Source organism: Trichechus manatus, unplaced genomic scaffold (genome assembly GCF_000243295.1).
Source record: "Trichechus manatus latirostris isolate Lorelei unplaced genomic scaffold, TriManLat1.0 scaffold00341, whole genome shotgun sequence".
Classification (NCBI taxonomy): domain Eukaryota; kingdom Metazoa; phylum Chordata; class Mammalia; order Sirenia; family Trichechidae; genus Trichechus; species Trichechus manatus.
The window spans coordinates 587,711-595,025 of NW_004444277.1; the positions used below are offsets into that span (position 1 = coordinate 587,711).

Genomic DNA, 7,315 nt, shown 5'->3' on the forward strand with positions numbered 1-7,315 from the left:
CCTTGGAATATATCCTAGAGAAATAAGAGCCATCACAGGAATAGATATATGCACACCCATGTTCATTGCAGCACTGTTCACAATAGCAAAAAGATGGAAGTAACCTAGGTGCCCGTCAATGGACGAATGGATAAACAAATTATGGTATATCCACACAATGGAATATTATGCAATTATACAGAATAATGATGAAGCTGTGAAAGATCATCTAACATGGTGGAAGCTGGAACTTATTATGCTGAGTGAATTTAGTCAGTCACAGAAGGACAAATACCATATAAGACCACTACTATAAGAACTCAAGAAAATGTCTAAACACAGAAGAAAACATTCTTTGATGGTTATGGGGGTCGGGAGGGACGGTGAGGGTTACTCACTAAATAGATAGTAGATAAGAATCATCTCAGGTGAAGGAAAAGACAGTACACACTACAGGGGAAGCCAACACAACTGGACTAAACCAAAGCTAAGAAGTTTCCTGAATACAATCAAATACTTTGAGAGACAGAGCAGCAGGGATAGGGGGTCTGGGGACCATGCTTTCGGGTGACATCTAGGTCAAGTGGCATAACAAAGCTTATTAAGAAAATGTTCCACATCCTACTTTGGTGAGTGGTGTCTGGGGTCTTAAAAGCTTGCAAGCGGCCATCTAAGATGCAACAATTTGTCCCAACCACTTGGAGTAAAGGAGAACCAAGAACACCAAAGACACAAGGAAAGTATTTGGACAGAATGGGCCACATAAACCAGAGACTTCATCAGCCTGAGACCAGAAGAACTAGATGGTGCCTGGCTACCATCAAGGAATGTTCTGACAGGGAACACAACAGAGAGTCCCTGATGGAACAGTAGAAGGATGGGGTGCAGAACTCAAATTCTACTAAGAAGACCAGACTTAATGGTCTGACTGAGACTGGAGGTGCCCCGGAAAGCATGGTCCCCGGACTCTCTATCAGCCCAGAACTAAAACAATTTCTGAGGCCAACTCTTCCGACAGGGATTGGACTGGACTGTGAGACATAAACTGATACTTGTGAAGAATGTGCCTCTTAGTCAAGTAGATACAAGAGACCAAAGGGGCAGCTTCTGTCCAGAGGTATGATGGGAAGGCAGAGAGAGGTAGGAGCTGGTTGAATGGTCATGGGGAATCAGGGGCAGAAAGGAAGAGTGTGCTGTCGCAGAATGGGGTGAGCAGTTAGAGTCTCATAACAATGTAGGTAAAAAAAAATAAAGGAATGAAAAAAAAAAAAAAGAAAGGATGGGAGAGGAGACTGACACGATGGAAATAAAGCTTAAAGCGAGACCCAACCTAGTTTTCCTTTCATACTTTTTACCAAGCTTTAAAATAATTTCTAAACATAGACCAATATCCATTATTTCTAACTTTTATATCAGACTTCATTTCCTAAATAGCCTTTCTTTCCATTCATACATTTTCCTCCAAATAATCAACTTAAGATCTTTAACATGATCTTCCCTTTATAAGGTTCTAGGAGATTCTACCTAATGTAGATCCTGCCTGCCCCTCCGACAAGGACTCCAGAGACTCGACCCTATCCCTGTCCCCTCCTCCAACCCCTAAGTTTGAGCCAAAATGAGCCACGTGGTGAGAAGTTGCTCCATCTCCTGGTGAGCAGTTTCCACCTTTGCCTTTAGACAAACTTCCCATTCTCCCTGCCTTCAGCTTGTTCCCTTTTTATTACTTTTCCCAACATAACTGTAGACCAGTCAAGTTTGTTTAAACATAGTAAGAAAAAGGAGAAATTACCAACTCCCTGTGCCCCAGCAAAGTACTTAGTGTCTCCAGGAGATCAGCATAGCTCCACTCAACCTGTGTCTCCTGCACATTATGTGCATTTTGCTAGGACACTCACTGTGACCTTGAACCAGCTCCTGGAGGTCCCATCCTGCCTGTTCCCCTCCATTCCTCCTTCTGGAGTTTTCTCTATATATATATATTACCATGGGTTTTGTCTCCTCTCTGACAATTGTCTCTCTGCCAGTAAGTTGGAATGGCATGGGGGGTCTGCTATGTGGATGTGGAAAGAAGGCATCCATGAATGCCAAGAAAGTCTTCTAACACCTCGCCCTACTGATGTCAAGGCTATAATAATGTTTGCTCAACCATTAATCTGGTCCTAGCATTCCTCACTCTACCAGGTTGGAGAAAAGGAATGACAGAGTTACATACAGGGTTACATATTCCATTGACTGGTAAATAGCACCATGCTGAGTGGTCACTTACTATCTTACTTCAGGGCCCACATGGGCATCTTTCATTGCCATGTCTCCATCTTGTTCCTGGTGTGATGATGGATGAATGCCAGGGCTGACTGGTTCAGACCAACTGACATACCTCCTTCAGAAAATACTCCAGCATCTTGCTCTTCTTTGAAAAGAATTAACTTGGTGACTGTCCTCCCCTGAAATTGAGAACAACAAATCAATGGTCTGAATGCCAGAAAAAAGTCCTGTGAAAACACTATGGCTAGTGAAGTAATTTCACTGACTTTTATAATGTAGAAAGAAATATAGCACAGCGCTATAAGGGTTGAAAGACTTCACTGTGGCTCCACTTCCTGGGAGATGAGAGGTAGGGAGCATTCGCAGCCCAGGAAAGAGGCAGCACAGAGGGAATTGCTTGGGCAGAGGGTTTATTCTGTGATGTTAGTCCCTGCTCTGCTGTTTTCAGTCTGGGTGACCCAGGACAAGTTGCTTAACATCTCTAACCTTTACCTCCCTCTTCTGTTTTAGGGGAATAATAAAATATACCCAGAATGTTTGGCATTATGGTTCAAGGGTCAAAGACAAATTCCTCATTTTGAAACCTAGGCCTGGAGAAAATATCCAAAATGAAGCCTGAAGAGACAAAATGATAGAGAATACCAAAGGAGGGAGTGGAGACTTAAAGGGGATAGAGTGAATAAATCTAACATGTGTTTAATTGATGTCCAGAAAGAAAGAGCCGGAATAATGGAGGAGTAGTTTGAAGAGATCATGGCTGAGAAATTCCAAAAGCATCAAAAGAGATCAGGTTGGCATAACCATATTAATAAGACAAAAAGTATACTTTAAGACAAACACATTACTAGAGAAAAGAGGGACATTTCACAGTGATAAAAGGTTCAATTCTACAAGAAAATAATAATAACACAACTCTAAATTTGTGTGTACCTCTTAACATAGAAGCCAAAATATACGCAGCAAAAACTGGCATAAGTAAATGAAGAAATATGCATGTCCACAGTGACAGTGGGACATTTTAACTGAGTGACAGATAAAACAGGTAAACCCAAATTCAGTTAGATGGAGAAGATTTAAACAATGTAACAAATTTACTTAATTGACATAGAACACTGCACATAACAACTACACTTGGAATGTTCCAGAATAAAACCATAAAACAAGCCTCTAGAAATTCCTATGGGGGTAATGCAATCTATCTTGAATGGTTGGTGTGAGGATTCAAGGGTAATGGTGGGTTCCCAGCCCCTCCTCCACCTCTAGTATGAATTTCTAGAATATTAATTTTCAACACCCCTACCCCAGTCAACCCTCGCCACTCCCCAAACTCTGAATCTCTTGACTCAGGCCTTTTCCCTCAACCAGGGGAAAGATTTCAAGGCTTCAAACAGGTGCATTTCCACCCGGGGTATACTGAATCAGAAGCTACAGTTTAACAAAATCCCCAGGTGATTCTTATGTATAATAAATTTGAGAACCACTGCTCTACTAGTGGTTCTCAGAACTGCTCCTTAACCAGCAGCATTAACATCACCTGGGAACTTGCTAGAAATGCAAATTCTCAGCAGCGGTTTGAAGCAGAACCAACCAGTTCCCTGAAGCCCTGGAAGATTTCACTTCAGCCACAACCAAACCACAGGAAGAGAGATTTTCCATATAGAACCATGATGGGGGTCTCAGGGCCCACTCAATCCCCATTGTGATGTGGAAAAGTCACCTGGGCCCTCACCATAACCATACCCCATCTAAAGGGGGTCTGCTGTTATCTAGTGGGGTGGGGAGGGGCCCAGAACCCCTTCTGCCTCCTGTGCTGACCAACTCACCCATGGTGTGGCATGCAGCCAGTGACCTGTCACCACTGTCCTCACAGAAATTTCCTGAGAAGAATCTGTGGGGTCTGGAGCCAGGGGTTTGGGGTAGATCAAGGAGGCTGTTGAGGAAGGTGAGGGCAGTCCCCAAGCTGTGTCAGGGCCACACGAGCAAGATGGAGTCCTCACAGGAAGTCTCCTCCCCAAGGGCATAGAGAGGAGAGCCCTGAGGGCCAGAGGAGCCTTAATTTCCTGTTCTTACTGCCCCCTGAGTTTGCTACCAGCCTGACACCCAGGGAGCCATTTTCAACTGAGCTATCTTCCTACCCCTAGCTGAGGTGGTTAACTAGAGTCAGGAGGTCTGGGTCCCAGGTATTGCAGCTCAATCCCAGGGAACTGAGGATAGGCTGTGGACCAGGCTTTGTGTCTGTTGCATTATATCGTGTTCCTTCATTCTGCAAACCCAAGCAGTTCTGAGGGCCTGCTGCATGCCAGGCTCTGTACTTGCTACATTACATCTATTTGTTCATGTGTTCATCACAAGGGGGCCATGAATGCAGAATTACCAGCTCTCTGAGGTTGCTGAGGCTTAGTGACGTGCAAGAGCTTCTTTGCAGTCACTCAGATGCTACATGGGAAAACAGAGAGTGGAACTGAGCTCCATGGAATGGGGATCACCCCCTCATGCATAGCTTTAATAAAGTCCTGCTGCACTATATGAGGTTTTCTTACATTAGGGCAAAGTAACAGAACTGAAATAGCCACATGGCAGGAAATACCTACAGCCATCCCAAAGAGAACATATGCAAAAACAGACCTGAAATCTATAAAGGAAATAACAGACTTTGGTAGGTCCATGGAATGAGACTACCCACTGACATCAAGTCAATTCCCACTCATAGTGACCCTATAGGACAGATCAGAGCTGCTCCATAGAGTTTCCAAGCCTGTAGATCTTTACAGAAGTAGACTACCACATCTTTCTTTTGCAGCAAGACTGGTGGGTTCGAACCACTAACCTTTTAGTTAGCAGCTGAGCGCTTTAACTACTGCACCACCAGGGTTCCTGGGAATGAACTTGTGTTGTTGTTAGGTGCCGATCAGTTGGTTCCACTCATAGCAACCCTAGGTACAACAGAATGAAACACTTTCCGGTCATGCGCCATCCTCACAATAGTTAAGCTTGAGCCCATTGTTGCAGCCACCGTGTCAATCCATCTCGTTGAAGGTCTTCCTTTTTCACTGACCCTCTACTTTACCAAGCATGATGTTCTTCTCCATGTACTTTTCCCTCCTGATAACATCTCCAAAGTACATCAGATGAAATCTTGCCGTCCTTGCTTCCAAGGAGCATTCTGGCTGTACTTTTTACAAGACAAATTTGTTCGTTCCTCTTTCAGTCCATGGTATATTCAATATTCTTCACCAACACCATAATTCAAAGACATCAATTCTGCTTCAGTCTTCCTTATTCACTGTCCAGTTTTCACATGCATATGAGGCAACTGAAAATATGGCCTGGGTCAGGCAAATCTTAGTCCTTAAAGTGATATCTTTGCTTTTTAACACTTTAAAGAGGTCTTTTGCAGCAGATTTACCCAATGTAATGCATTGTTTGATTTCTTGACTACTGCTTCCATGGGCGTTGATTGTGGATCCAAGTAAAATGAAATCCTTGACAACTTCAATCTTTTCTCCGTTTATTATGATGTTGCTCACTGGTCCAGTTATGAAGATTTTTGTTTTCTTTATGTTGAGGTGCAATCCATACTAAAGGGCTGTAGTCTTTGATCTTCAACAGTGCATCAAGTCCTCTTTGATTTCAGCAAGCAAGGTTGTGTCTTCTGCATATCACAGGTTGTTAATCAGTCTTCCTCCAATCCTGATGCCCCGTTCTTCTTCATATAGTCCAGTTTATTGAATTTTTTGCTCAGCATATAGATTGAATAAGTATGGTGAAAAGACACAACCCTGACGCATGTCTTTCCTGACTTTAAACCACGCAATATCCCCTTGTTCAGTTCAAATGACAGCCTCTTGGTCTATGTACAAATTCCTCCTGAGCACAATTAAGTGTTCTGGAATTCCCATTCTTCACAATGTAATTCATAATTTGGTATGATCCACACAATCGAATGCCTTTGCATAGTCAATAAAACACAGGTAAACATCTTTCTGGTATTCTCTGCTTTTAGACAAGACTCATCTGACATCAGGAATGTTATCCCTCCTTCCACATCCTTTTCTGAATCCGGCTTGAATTTCCCTGTCTCTAATTTTTACTTCTATAGCTAATGTGGTTTGGCACCTCTCCAGACATTTATTTGAAAAGCACTTTGCTTTTTAGTTGAACTATTTGTTGATATAATTTTCCCTCTTTCCTCTACTGATCAAAAGAAGTCCTTTATGATCACATACAACAAAATCCATAATAGTTTGCAAATATTTACTCCCAGCTCTTCACATTTTAAATTAATTTTTTTCTTTTGATAGTACAGAAATTCCTTTTAAATTTTCATTATTCTTTTGATTTTAAAATAATGCAACTCACTCAGAACAAAATTGAGTAATACACGTTGTGGTTGTTGTTAGGTGCTGTCAAGTTGGTTCCGACTCATAGCGACCCTATGCATCACAGAACGAAACACTGCCCGGTCCTGCACCATGCTCACAATCGTTGTTATGCTTGAGCCCAATGTTGCAGCCACTGTGTCAATCCATCTTGTTGAGGGTCTTCCTCTTTTTCGCTGACCCTCTACTGTACCAAGCCTGATGTCCTTCTCCGGGGACTGATCCCTCCTGACAACATGTCCAAAGCATGTAAGACGTAATCTCGCCATCCTTCCTTCTAAGGAGCATTCTGGTTGTACTTCTTCCACGACAGATTTGTTCATTCTTTTGGCAGTCCATGGTATATTCAATATTGTTCACCAACACCACAATTCAAACGCATCAATTCTTCTTTGGTCTTATTCATTGTCCAGCTTTTGCAGCATAGGATGTGATTGAAAATACCATGGCTTGAGTCAGGCGCACCTTAGTCTTCAAGGTGACATCTTTGCTTTTCAATACGTTAAAGAGGTCTTTTGAAACAGATTTGCCCAGTGCAATACTTCTTTTGATTTCCTGACTGCTGCTTATGTGGGTGTTGATTGTAGATCCAAGTAAAATGAAATCCTTGACAACTTCAATCTTTTCTCCATTTATCGTGATGTTGCTTATTGGTTCAGTTGTGAGGATTTTTGTTTTCTTTATGTTGAGGT

General features: G+C 42.4%; 1 pseudogene; it reads right to left on the reverse strand.

Moving 5' to 3' along the window:
- The window catches only part of LOC101343935 (nuclear RNA export factor 3-like), a 51,013-nt pseudogene that overhangs the window by 11,974 nt on the left and 31,724 nt on the right, over nucleotides 1-7,315 (reverse strand).